The sequence below is a fragment of the Heteronotia binoei genome, chromosome 19 (genome assembly GCF_032191835.1).
Source record: "Heteronotia binoei isolate CCM8104 ecotype False Entrance Well chromosome 19, APGP_CSIRO_Hbin_v1, whole genome shotgun sequence".
NCBI lineage: Eukaryota > Metazoa > Chordata > Lepidosauria > Squamata > Gekkonidae > Heteronotia > Heteronotia binoei.
This window is the reverse complement of record NC_083241.1, coordinates 22,486,042-22,498,689: the sequence shown is the minus strand read 5'-3', so window position 1 is coordinate 22,498,689 and position 12,648 is coordinate 22,486,042.

Genomic DNA, 12,648 nt, shown 5'->3' with positions numbered 1-12,648 from the left:
GATCCTCACCCCCATACCTGCCATCCCCTGCCTGCAGGCACTGAGCAGCACAGTCCAGGAAGGGATATTTATCAGCTCGTCTCCCGTTAGTGTGAACTGAGCCTTAGCGCTAAGTGCCAAGGATCCAAAGTAACTCACTGCATTAGTACAGGGCTCTGGCTAGCCGTGTGAATGTGGGAACTTGCCCACAGGCTGAAAAATCCCTGGAACAGACAGTTCTTTTGTCAAAGGCCTAGGGAAATAGAAAACACTGGCAAACAGCTGCTCCTGGGAATGACCATAAAGCAAAGTTATATGAATCACAGCAGGTAAGGAAAACTGCAGGACATAGAGGTTCTGTGCAGTGTGAAAAGGCTGCATGTTTTTGATAGCACATGGTTGCATATTTTGGACTGTTAACTTTAAAAATCCAGTAATTGGTATATATATATTTTATAAACCTTTATTTCCCCCTTCTCATCCCAGGATGCAGCTTTCATGTAACAATTAAACAATAAAATCCTCATAACATGGTAAAACCACATCATAAGCTATGGCAATAAAAAAGTCAGTAACGATCATTAAGACCCAATTAAGGCTCATAAAATCACTTAAAGGAAGGAGGGGATCCCTAGCCAAAGGGCCGGGAGGAGGGGTGTTTCCACCACGGCACTTAAAATCATATAAACAAAGTGCCAGGTGAGAAAGCAGCTATGGAAAGCAAGTTTCAGAATCAAGGAGCTATCACAGAGGTACCCATGCCTCTGGTCATAATTCTGTATCGGCATAGAATCATAGAGTTGGAAGGGACCTCTAGGGTCATCTAGTCCAACCCCCTGCACAATGCAGGAAACTCACAAACACCTCCCCACTAAATTCACAGGATCTTCATTGCTGTCAGATGACCATCTAGCCTCTGTTTAAAAACCTCCAAGGAAGGAGAGCCCACCACCTCCCAAAGAAGCCTGTTCCACTAAGGAACGCTCTAACAGTCAGGATGTTGGGTCGGAAACTCTTTTGATTTAATTTCAACCCATTGGTTCTAGTCCTACCTTCCGGGGCCACAGAAAATAATTCCACACATCCTCTATATGACAACCCTTCAAGTACTTGAAGATGCTGATCATATCACCTCTCAGCCACCTCCTCTCCAGGCTAAGCATCCCCAGCTCCTTCAACCTTTCCTCATAGGACTTGGTCTCCAGACCCCTCACCATCTTCGTCGCCTTCCTCTGGACCTGTACCAGCTTGTCTATATCCTTCTTAAAATGTGGTGCCCAAAACTGAACAGAATACTCCAGGTGAGGTCTTACCAGAGCAGAGTAAAGCGATACCATCACATCGCGTGATCGGGACACTATATTTCTGTTGATAAAGCCCAAAATTGCATTTGCCTTTTTAGCCACCGCATCACACTGTTGACTCATGTTCAGCGTATGATCCACGAAGACCTCTAGATCCTTTTTGCTAAGACAAGTCTCCCCCATCCTATAACCATGCACTGGATTTTTCCTACCTAAACACAGAACTTTACATTTATCCCCGTTAAAATTCATTAGGACTGACAGCCTCCAGGTGGGGCCTGGAGATCTCCCACTTGTACAACTGATCTCCAGCTGGCTTCCCTGGAGAAAATGGCTGCTTTAAAGGGTGGACTCTATGGTAGTGTACCATGCTGAGGCCCCTCCCAAACCCCACCCTCTCCTGGATCCACCCCCAAAGTCTCCAGGTATTTTCCAACACACACCTGGAAACCCTATTCAGACCTAATGGAAGCAGTTTGCTGCTTTGCTCTATATCAGGGGTGTCAAATGTGCAGTTGGGGGGCCGAATCAGGCCACTGGAGAGCTCCTGTCAGGCCCCTGAGCAACTGGCTGTCATCTGCTTCCTCTCCCTGTATCTTGCTTCCTTCTGCATTACAGTTTGCTTTGCAAGACTTGTTCAATTGCACAGAAGCTACAGAACAAAACCTCTATTTTCTCCATTGGTTGAGGCTCCTTCCTTGGAGAGGAAAGGGGGAGGAATAGCTTGCTTTGCCAGGCTCTCTCAATTGCACAATGGAGCTACTGAGCCAAGCCTTTCTTCCTTCTATTGACTGAGGCTCCTCCCCACACAGTCCCCTGGGGAAGGAAGGAAAGAGCCAGAGCTTCCTTTGCCCAGTTCCCTGGATTCCATGAGAGAAATGCAAAGAAAGCATCTTTAAGACCAATGAGTGTTAATATTTTAAGCATGCTTTAAGTTTAAAAAAACCATATTTGTGTTCTTTATCAAATTTGTATCTAGCGCTACCTAATCTTAAGTAGGTACACACACGGCCTGGCAAGTCTCAGACCAACCCGACATGGCCTGGCCCAACAAGCTCCCATTTATGTCATCTGGCCCTTGTAACAAATGAGTTCGACACCCTTGCTGTAGATCAGGGGTGGGGACCCTCGGTCCCGAGGGCCGTATATGGCCCTCGAGGTCACTTGGTGTGGTCCTTGGGGATTGCTGGGCTGAACCGAGCCATGTGGCAGCCTCCCTGGGGCCTGACTGGCCAGCAAGGATTGTGGGGCCCAGCCACACTGTGCAGCAGCCTCCCCAGGGCCAGGCAGGGATCACAGGGCCCAGAAGTACTGTGCGGCAGCCTCCCTGGGGCCCGGCTGGCCGGCCAGAATTGCTGTAGGGCCTGAAAAAGTTACTGTCACAGTTCAGTTTGCACTTGATTATCCCAGATGGTGTGACCTAATATGCTAATATTAGGGGATGTAGTCTAATATGCTACTGAGTTCCTGCTGGACCTATGCATTTGCCTAGGGCGGTGGGCCATATGTGTGTGTGCTCCAGATTAGGCTCTCCCCACATGACTTCAAATAGAAAAACAATTATTTGCATTAATGTTGCTGGCCTGAATCATTCTCCCTTGGTGGAGCACTGTTTTTTAAGTTGATAATTTTTTATGGCCCGCGAATGATGTTATAAATATCCATAAGGCCCTTGGCAGAAAAAAGGTTCCCCACCCCTGCTGTAGATAGATGCTACTTAGTTCACTTACTGGAAATAAAGTGAATTTATTTTTCTCTCATTGTTTTGCTGAGTGGAGTCATAGGAGTGCCATTTCAAAATGTTCTCTTTTGTGAATTGTCACTTACATTGGTCTGCTGCTGCTCCCCTGCCAGTTGCCTCCACTTAGGCCTGATTTACACATGATGCTGATGACCCAAAAGAACGTAGCACCCCCACTGCTGCTAGGGGCTGGCTGGCGAGCCTTGTCTTGCCTATTTTTAAATTGCTTCATGTGTTGCTAGCTTGTTCCTGGATTTGGTTCACAGTGCTGGTTACAGCCTTCACACCCCAGGATGCACGTATCTAAGGCACTGTCCATCTGAGGAGGAAGAGAAGAAGAAGAGGAGGAGGAAATTGGATTTATACCCCATCCTTCACTCACAGTGGCTTACAATCTCCTTCACTTCCCCTCCCCACAACAGACAACCTGCGATGTAGGTGGGACTGAGAGAGCTCAGAGAATTGCTCTTGAGAGAACAGCTCTGTGAGAACTGTGGCTGACTCAAGGTCATCCAGCGGTAGGGTTGCCAAGTCCAATTCAAGAAATATCTGGGGACTTTGGGGGTGGAGCCAGGAGACTTTGGGGGTGAAGCCAGGAGGCATTGGGGGTGGAGCCAGGAGCAAGGTTGTGATAAGCACAATTGAACTCCAAGGGAGTTCTGGCCATCACATTTCAAGGGACTGAACACCTTTTAAATGCCTTCCTTCCATAGGAAATAATGAAGGATAGGGGCACCTTCTTTTGGGGCACATAGAATTTAACCCCCTGGTCCAATCATTTTGAAACTTGGAGGGTATTTTGGGGAGAGGCACCAGATGCTACACTGCAAATGTGGGGCCTCTACCTCAAAATGCAGCCCCCCCCAGAGCCCCAGATACCTGCGGATCCATTCTCCATTATTTCCTATGGGAATACATCTCCATAGGGAATAATAAAGTTCCCAGCAGATATTTCCTTCCCCTCTCCCCGCTTTCTGATGACCCTGAAGCGGGGGGAGGGCCTCCAAACCGGGGGATCCCTTGCCCCCACCTGGGGATTGGCAACCCTTATCCAGAAGGTGCATGTGGAGGAGTCGGGAATCAAACCCAGTTCTCTCAGAGTAGAGTCCATTGCTCTTAACCTAGGGTTTCCAATCCCCTGATGGGGGCAGGGGATCCCCTGGTCTGGAGGCCTTCCCCCACTTCAGGGTCATCAGAAAGTGGGGGGAGGAGGGAAATGTCTGCTGGGCACTCAATTATTCCCTATGGAGACCAATTCTCATAGGGTATGATGGATAATTGATCCACAGGTATCTGAAGGGGGGAGATGCTTTTGAGATTGAGACATCAAATTTGTAACATAGCATCTGGTGCCTTTCCCCAAACTACCCTCCAATTTTCAAAAAGATTGGACCAGGGGGTCCAATTCTATGAGCCCTTAAAAAGGGCTTCTAGCCCCACTTGTGAACCTCCTTTCTTTTTTGGCCACTGTGTGACACAGAGTGTTGGACTGGATGGGCCATTGGCCTGATCCAACATGGCTTCTCTTATGTTCTTATGTTCTCTCATGTTCTCTTATGTTCTTCATTATTTCCAGTGGATGCAAGGCATTTAAAAGGTTTGCAGTCCCTTTAAATGTGATTGCCAAACTCCCTTTGGAGTTCAATTATGCTTGTCACAACCATGTTCCTGGCTCCACCCCCAATGTCTCCTGGCTCCACCCCCAAAGTCCACAGATATTTCTTGAATTGGACTTGGCAACCCTATCTTAACCACTACATCAAACTGGCCCTACATGACAGCTACAGTCTTCAGCTTGCCTCCTTCTGGTTCTGGTTTGTTTGTTGCCCCATTAAAAGTGGTCTTCCTGCTGCTGACAAGGGCCTGTGCTTTTTCTCCCACTTTATGGAATGGAATCCCCCAAAAGGTGAGGAGAACACCACCTCTGGAAACTTGTAGAGGAGGCTGTAAGGCTCTTGCATTCACTAAAGAAAAGCTCTAGCGAATGCAGTGCAGGTTGTGGACTTGTAGGCATTTTATTACATCTTATTAGTTTGGGAGGGAAAATTAATGTTCTATTTACTGCCTTGAGCCATGGGGAATGGTGAGGTATAAATATTTAAAGAACTCTCCTGGATGCCTGGACACTTCCCAACCATCTTTCAAGTGCACTGCTACATGCCAAATGGCTTAATTTATTTATTAATTAACTTCTATTTATATCCCATCCTCCCCATAAACGGGCTCAGGGTGGGTCACAACAATAATTTTACAAAGCCATTAAAAACAGTTCCACCAGGCCAGGGCAGAAAAAGTCTCTGTGCTGATTGAGGCTAGGAAGACGTCCCTTGGGTTAGGGACATGTACATGTTGGTCAGTTGAGCATGAGGCTCTCCGGGGATATATGGGGAGAGATATGTCAGTCCCAAGCAACATAGGGCTGGAAATGGATCCGATACTCAATTGGTAGCCAGTGCAGTTAGCGTAGTACTGGCTGAATGCATGTCTGCACAGACAATGAAGGCGCACCGCTATGTTTTGCACTAGCTGGAGTTTCTGGATCAGTTTCAACGGTAAGTCCATGTAAAGCAGGTTACAGTAATCAAGCCTGTAAGCAGCCATTGCATGGTACTCTGTAGCCAAGTCCTGGGGGTGGGGAAGAGACAGGGAACCAGTTGCCTGATCTACAAGAGATGATAAAAGACTGACCTTGCAACTGTAGTAAGTAACCTGGGCCTCCATAAAAACTGAGGCATCCAGAATCACCCCAAGGCTCCTCATATTCTGGGCCAGCACCAGCAGTGCCCCATCTAAGGCAGGAAGCCTGATTCCCGGTGTGATGCCTGGCCTACAGACTCCTGGTGGTGTGCTGAGCACACACAGCCACTCTACGTGGGTAGTAGCCAAATTTGTTTCTTATACCAGCCATACATCACCATAAGTCCTATATCAGTCCCACCTCTGGGATAAGAAATCACATGACAAACTGGGCACCAGTATGAGCACAGAATAGAACTATTTTCCCATTGGTTTTGAATAAATAAAGTACCTTGGAGGTGAATTTACATTTAAATGAAAAGAAAGGGCACAGCCTGAGATGGAAAAATAGTGCCAAATGGGCATGGGTAAAAAAAAAAAAATGAGGGGAGGGCTGGGGAAGGACTGTAAGTACTAAACCAAGTGACCTTTCAATGTTTTCATTTTTTCTTCTTTATGTTTGTGATTTAGCAACAGTTCTATTTAGTTGGCTGTTGCACAATTACTTTTGTATCTTTTTCAAACATCTTTTGATGAGGCAGTTCTTTGAATAAGGATGTTGTAAATCCTATGCGCTCAGTCTTGGAACAGGTGAAAAAAAAGGAGAGAAAAAAAATAAAGCCCCTGCTCACCAGAAGGAGTCTTGTGGCAACTGTGGACAACAAGGATGAAATTCCATCTAGGTAAGTGATATTGCAGACCACTCCAGTGAAGCTCAAGCAGTTTAGTGTCACTGGAGAGCAGAGATGGAATTACATTCTTCTGTGTGCATCATGCTAAGAACTTTTCAAGTGCTATAGTAGCTGTAACACTGAGATAGACGTTTTGGAACATCTCATGCAAATTTTGAAAAGCTTTCCAAGATAAGCAGCTGTGCCATTCTGACATTTGAGTCCAAAGGATTTTCTCTCATCAGGAATGTTATATACTCGATAGTCAAATATATTTTTACAGATTTCAAATTATATTTTAACCACTTCCAGCTTCAGCCGTTAAGCCTGTTTGAAGGAAAATTAAAAGGCCAAAGCATGGTTCTGCACACCAATCCTGCAGGAATCAATGAAGCCACTCTGGAATCAGTGGCTGATTTGATTAGTGCACCTACCTCTCTTTATTTACAATTAATTTGTTCTTCTTTCCCAGAAGAGGACTTTTAGAACATTTTATGCATAGGTGTATACTTAAAACAAATTTAATTCTAATGTACTATGCTCTGAACTGGTATGTTAACTATTACAGTTTCATATATTTATCTGAATCCACTGTGCATCTTCTGTACCCGTTCCAGCTCTTTTGGACTCTAGAGATATACCTTAGTAGTAGTAGAGCAGAGTGCAAACAGCAAGCAGGATGTAGAAGGGAAGAACTGGGGTATCAGACTGTGGATGTTTTCCAGCGATTCCCACCTGTTGGATACTTGAAAAGGCACAGTGGTTGACTCATAGTTGCAGGCTCCCCAAGTAGCAAGGAGTTCTAGGACAATTCTACTGGTCTAGATTTAGTTTCCTTTGGATAGGAGCATGCTGGAGACTTGATGCCTTTGCCTTACTTGCAGAAATGCAGGCAGAATGAAAAGGGAGGAAATCCTATAAGATAGATTCCCCAAGAACAAAGTCAGCAGCCTCCCAGACAGCCTATCTTCAGTTTCAACTAATTCCAACTAGAACGTCTTCTCTTTCTCTGTTCCCAATTGCCAACTGTGGTTGCACATATACAGTCTTATCCCCTTCAGCTGCAGGAGGAGGTCGCTTCCCCCAGGCTCTACTGGAGATCTCATTGAGAAACACAGGGAGATTTCCATTTATTAGGGACCATTTCCTACTCATGAAACATTCTTGGTCTCCTAATCCACAATTTTCCTAACAAAGACACTGTCAGCCAGTAGCCTTAACAATTTTTTTGTGGTCAGTTTAAGTTACCTAACCAACAATTTTAATAACTGCAACATTATACAATTAACACTAGTTAATTATTATTTAGTTAATTATTAATTCCAACTAGTGCAAAATGTGGCAGTGCCTGCTGACTGTTGCCTGTGTAGGCAGACACTCAGTCAGTGCTATGCCAATTGCACTGCCTACTGAATGAGTACCAGATCCACTTCAAGGTACTGGTATTGACCTTTAAAGCTGTGTGCTGCTAGGGACCAACATACCCGAAGGACCACCTTTCCCCATATGCACCCCAGACAGCCTTGTGCTCAACCAACTAACATCTACCGGTTCTCCCGGTAGCCTTGACCAGGACCAGGGCTTTTTCTGCCCTGGCTCCGGCCTGGTGGAACAAGCTCCCTCTTGAGATTAGGGCCTTGCAGGACCTATTACTGTTCCACCAGGCCTTTGAATGAGGTGGCAGGCATCCAATAAAGCCAGCCTCCCTTGCTAAAGTGTTCCATCTTCATATGGCTCGAATAAGAAGTCCTAGGGATCTAGCGGTATCAGGTTTGGAGACTGTATACTTATATTGCTAGTGCTACTGGTTTAAATTATATTGTTTTAACGGTTTTAATACTGTTCTTAAATATTATACTAATTTATTTATAGTTCCATTGTAACAAGCCGATGGCTTGAGAACCTATGGCGTGATCTGCCCTGAGCCCACTTGGGAGGAAAGCAGAATACAAGTCTAAATAAATAGATGAATAAATAATGGTCAGGTAATTTGTGGTTGAATCTGGGAGGCAAGGAGGGAGAGAGAAGACAGAAAAGAGCTAACTTTTGAAAGTTTCTCTGCCTAGCTACTGTGATTCTTACTACCCAAAGGTGCCTGGGCCAGTGGCCACTTACAGGTCTGGTGGTTCCAGCTACAAAGTGCAGCCTGTTTTCTCCTGTTCCTGCCTGGGTGTGGACCCATCTCTGGGCTCTGTAATTTCCACAGTGGTGCTGGGGTCCCCCCTGTGCAAGCACCAGTTGTTTCCGACAGTGGGGTGATGTTCCTTTCACAACGTTTTCAGAGCAGACTTTATACGGGGTGGTTTGCCATTGCCTTCCCCAGTCATCTACACTTTGCTGGGGTGCATAGGTTGCACAGCATAGCATAAATTGTTGTGACTTAAGTTCTTGGCCTGAATGGTCTTTCCATTGCTTCTAGTTTCACAAGAATAGAAACTGAAAAACAGAGCTAGCATGTAATGGTGCTGGACTAGGAATGGGGAAGCTTTGGTTCAAATCCCAGTTTAGCTATGAAGCTCACCAGGTAACCTGGGCCAGCTACCCTCACAGGTGTTGCAAGGGCAAAATGCATTACACTGGCCTGAACTCCATGAGGGAAGGGCAGGATAAAATGTTTGACAGATGGATAGCCAGAACAAAGTTGTGTATGTAACACAAAGGTCATGCTGTACACTTTTGGAGGAAAGCAGACTAATTCTCCAAGCTAATTAAAATCACAAAACCATTTTGTTCTACAAAATATTTTTCTCACATATCGGTCTGCTTGTCATTTGGGTGTTTTGAATTCTCAGTTTCTTGTCACCATCTGTAACTCCTTATCTTCATTTCTCAAAAGAAATGTTAAAGAAATATGTTTAAAATATCCATCTCTTTTGTGGCTTGAGAAATCCACAGTCCAATTTCATCTAATAAAAGCTGAACTGTATTTCAGAAGGACCAGAGACACATTTGCCAGGAAACTGACTGGGTAAAAGGAAGTGGGAAATGCAAACCACTACTTATAATTTCTAGGAAACATGTATGTCAAATGATTAATGTCAAACACCTGGTCTGCCTTGTGAGCCATACCATCAGACTTGCTGCTTACCAAAGCAAATTGTTGGTTTGGCAAGGAGGATATTAATTATTTGGATCACATGTGTTTGCAAATGGACAAGGTTACAATCCGCTACCTTATTTACTGTTATGCCTGTTTTCAGGTTTCAGGTGTTGTGCTTCTTCAATAAGAACTTAAGAAGAACCCTCATGGGTTAAACCAAAGGTGCCTCCAGCATCCTGTTTTTAACTGTGGCCAGCCAGATGCCTCTATGAAGCCTGAAGGCCACATTCATTGCAGAATATCCACTGCACCTGTTTAAAAGGCAGTCTGCACTGAAATGGAGATTCTATTTAGCTATCATAGCCATTGCTAAATCCATTCTCTATCCAGTTTTTTTTTTTAAAGCTAGTGGCTTTCACCACATAACATGGCAACTAATCCCATGAGTTAACTATTGTGTGAAGTGGGGTCGCCAGGGCTGACTCAGGAAATATCTGGGGACTTTGGAAGTAGAGCCAGGCTCAAGGGGCAAGCATGACTGAACTCCAAAGGAAGTTAGTTCTGGGCATCACATTTAAAGGGACCACCACATCTTTTAAATGCTTTCCCTCAATTTCAAATTAATGAAGGATAGGGGCACCTTCTTTTGGGGCTTGTAGAATCAGACTCCCTGATCCAATCTTTTTAAAATTTGAAGGATGTTTTGAGAAGCACCAGATGCCTATACATAAAAAACCCACCACCCCCAAGCCCCAGATACCAATGGATTCATTCTCCATTATACCCTATGAGAACCAGTCTCCACAGGGTATAATGGAGTGCCCAACAGACATTTCCCTCTCCACCCCCTCACCCCTGCTTTCTGATAATCCTGAAGCAGGAGGAAGGCCTCCAAACTGGGGGATCCCTTGCCCCCATTGGGGGATTGGCAACCCTATCACTGTGAAAAGACACTTTCTTTGGCCTGCCCTGAACATGGTATCCCCATGTTCTAGTGTTACAAGAAGAGGAGAAAAATCTCCTGTCCCACACTCTGTTATAATATTACAACCCTCAATCACTCCAATTCTGCCCCTTTTTTAAAAACTGAAAAGCCATCAAAATGTAGCTTTTCCCATAAAGAATGTTCTGTTTAACGCCTTGATCATTTTTACTGCCCTCTTCTGTATTTTTCCCTTGTTTGACAACCAGAACTTAACACAGTATTTTTGAAAGGCTACCCCAGAAGTACCCAAGGTGAACCACTTGTGACCACAATAGTCACAAAATCTCTAAATCTTCAAAACTCTAGCAGTAACAATGTAATGTCAGTAGTAACCATACAGAAGTAATATAGTAACATTACTATGGTTACTACTGACATTACATTGTTACTGATAGAGTTCTGAAGGGCTTTTTAGGTAGCAAGAACTCCTTTGCATACTAGGCTACACCCCCCTGATGTAGCCAATCCTCCTGGAGCTTACAGGGCTCTTCTTACAGGGCCTACTGTAAGCTCCAGGAAGATTGGCTACATCAGGGGTGTGTGGCCTAAGATGCAAAGGAGTTCCTGCTATAAACCCCCCCCCCCTGGAAATACACCAGAAGAGATTGTTCCATAGATATGTTGGTCTCAGACTGTTTAGGGCCATGCAAATTAGAACATTATGTAAGAAAAAGCCCCCTACTTTTCATACACATGGACATCGTGATCACCAGTATGGTTGCCAGGGTGCCTGGAGTTTTAACTCGCACACATCTGCTCTAAGCAGTGGACTTTGCCCACGGTTTCTAAGGCTTATGTGGATACTATAAGCCTCAGCTTTGCAGCAGCATTCTACATCTCTGGATGGGTGTTACTAAGAACTACAGACGAGCTTCCAGCTGCTCCTTGTGTGCCCAGTCTTGGCCGCTGCAGTGGAAGAAGTTGCAGTTCACGCCACCATGAACTGTACAGGCAAACAGTTTCCAGCCTGTTTCCATGACCCAAACGCTAACACCACCAGAATCCATCTTGTTTTCCTGACTTCATATCCAACAGCTGCTTCAACTTCTGCATAAGGCAATCAAGCTTATCTTAGGTGTGGATTCTGCCAGAGCGCCTAAGCCTTTGTCTAACGGAACTCAAGACAAAGACTGGTGCCAAGAAGAAGACTGAACAAGAGGAAGACCATCTTCAGCCAGAGCCAAGTTCCTTTGTGTAAACCGGGTGTTACCTTAGGTAGCAATTTGGCCATCTATTGTCACCTTTTTAGATAAGTTTGGTAAACTCAAGCACACCTCCACCCAGTAAGCACCCCATTCTTTTCCCCATTTTGGCGCCTCACCCTGGTCCATTGCCACCTGAAAGTCCAACCAGGTACCCCTGGACCAAGCTTGTTCACTGGTCAGTCATGGGCACCCAATTAGGTGCCACCAATTAACTTGCTATTGGCTACTGCAGAAGTCCAGCCCTTATGGTCACTGAGGTCATGTACCAGCTGACCACCTGTCATCCACCCCTGTGCCTCCCATTCCCTAAGGGCTCAAGGTAGTCTATATAACCTGTAACACAGCTCCCCACATGTGTGCATCTAGCAGTACCCCAGTTCCGCTGTCTAAACCCATCCCCGATTCTGGCCACAGTTTTGGGTCCATTTCCCCCGTCCTCTTTCGTCGCCATTGGAGCCTTCTTGAAGACTACGATCGGTAATTATCACCCTGTTTATCTACCCATATGTTGTCTCTATATCTCTCTATATATTTCCTAGGACTGTATGAATGATTTTATGAGTATTTTATCTTGTATGCAAGCCTATATTTTTCTGGAATAAATTGTAATTGTTTTACTTAATTAGAGTCTCTAATATTTTTACGTATTAATTTCTGGACGTGGAATCCTGTATACACAGGTAAAAGATCCTGATTAAGCCAGGTGCCCACCCGACAATTCCCCATCCTGGTTTTGAGGACATTTTGGCTTATAATTACATTACGCTCAGGAGAGAAGAACTTACTGGTGACCAATGGCCCGAACAGCACCTGGCGGCCCTCAAACAGAGACAGGGCCTCTTCATCCCTGGCCCTGACCTGGTGGAACTGCCTGCCAAATTACATCTGAGCCCTGAGGGACCTACTGCAGTTCCACAGGACTTGCAAGGCAGAGATGTTCCACTGGGCTTACAGTTGAGGACAGTGGGGATGGCAAGAGGCAGCAGG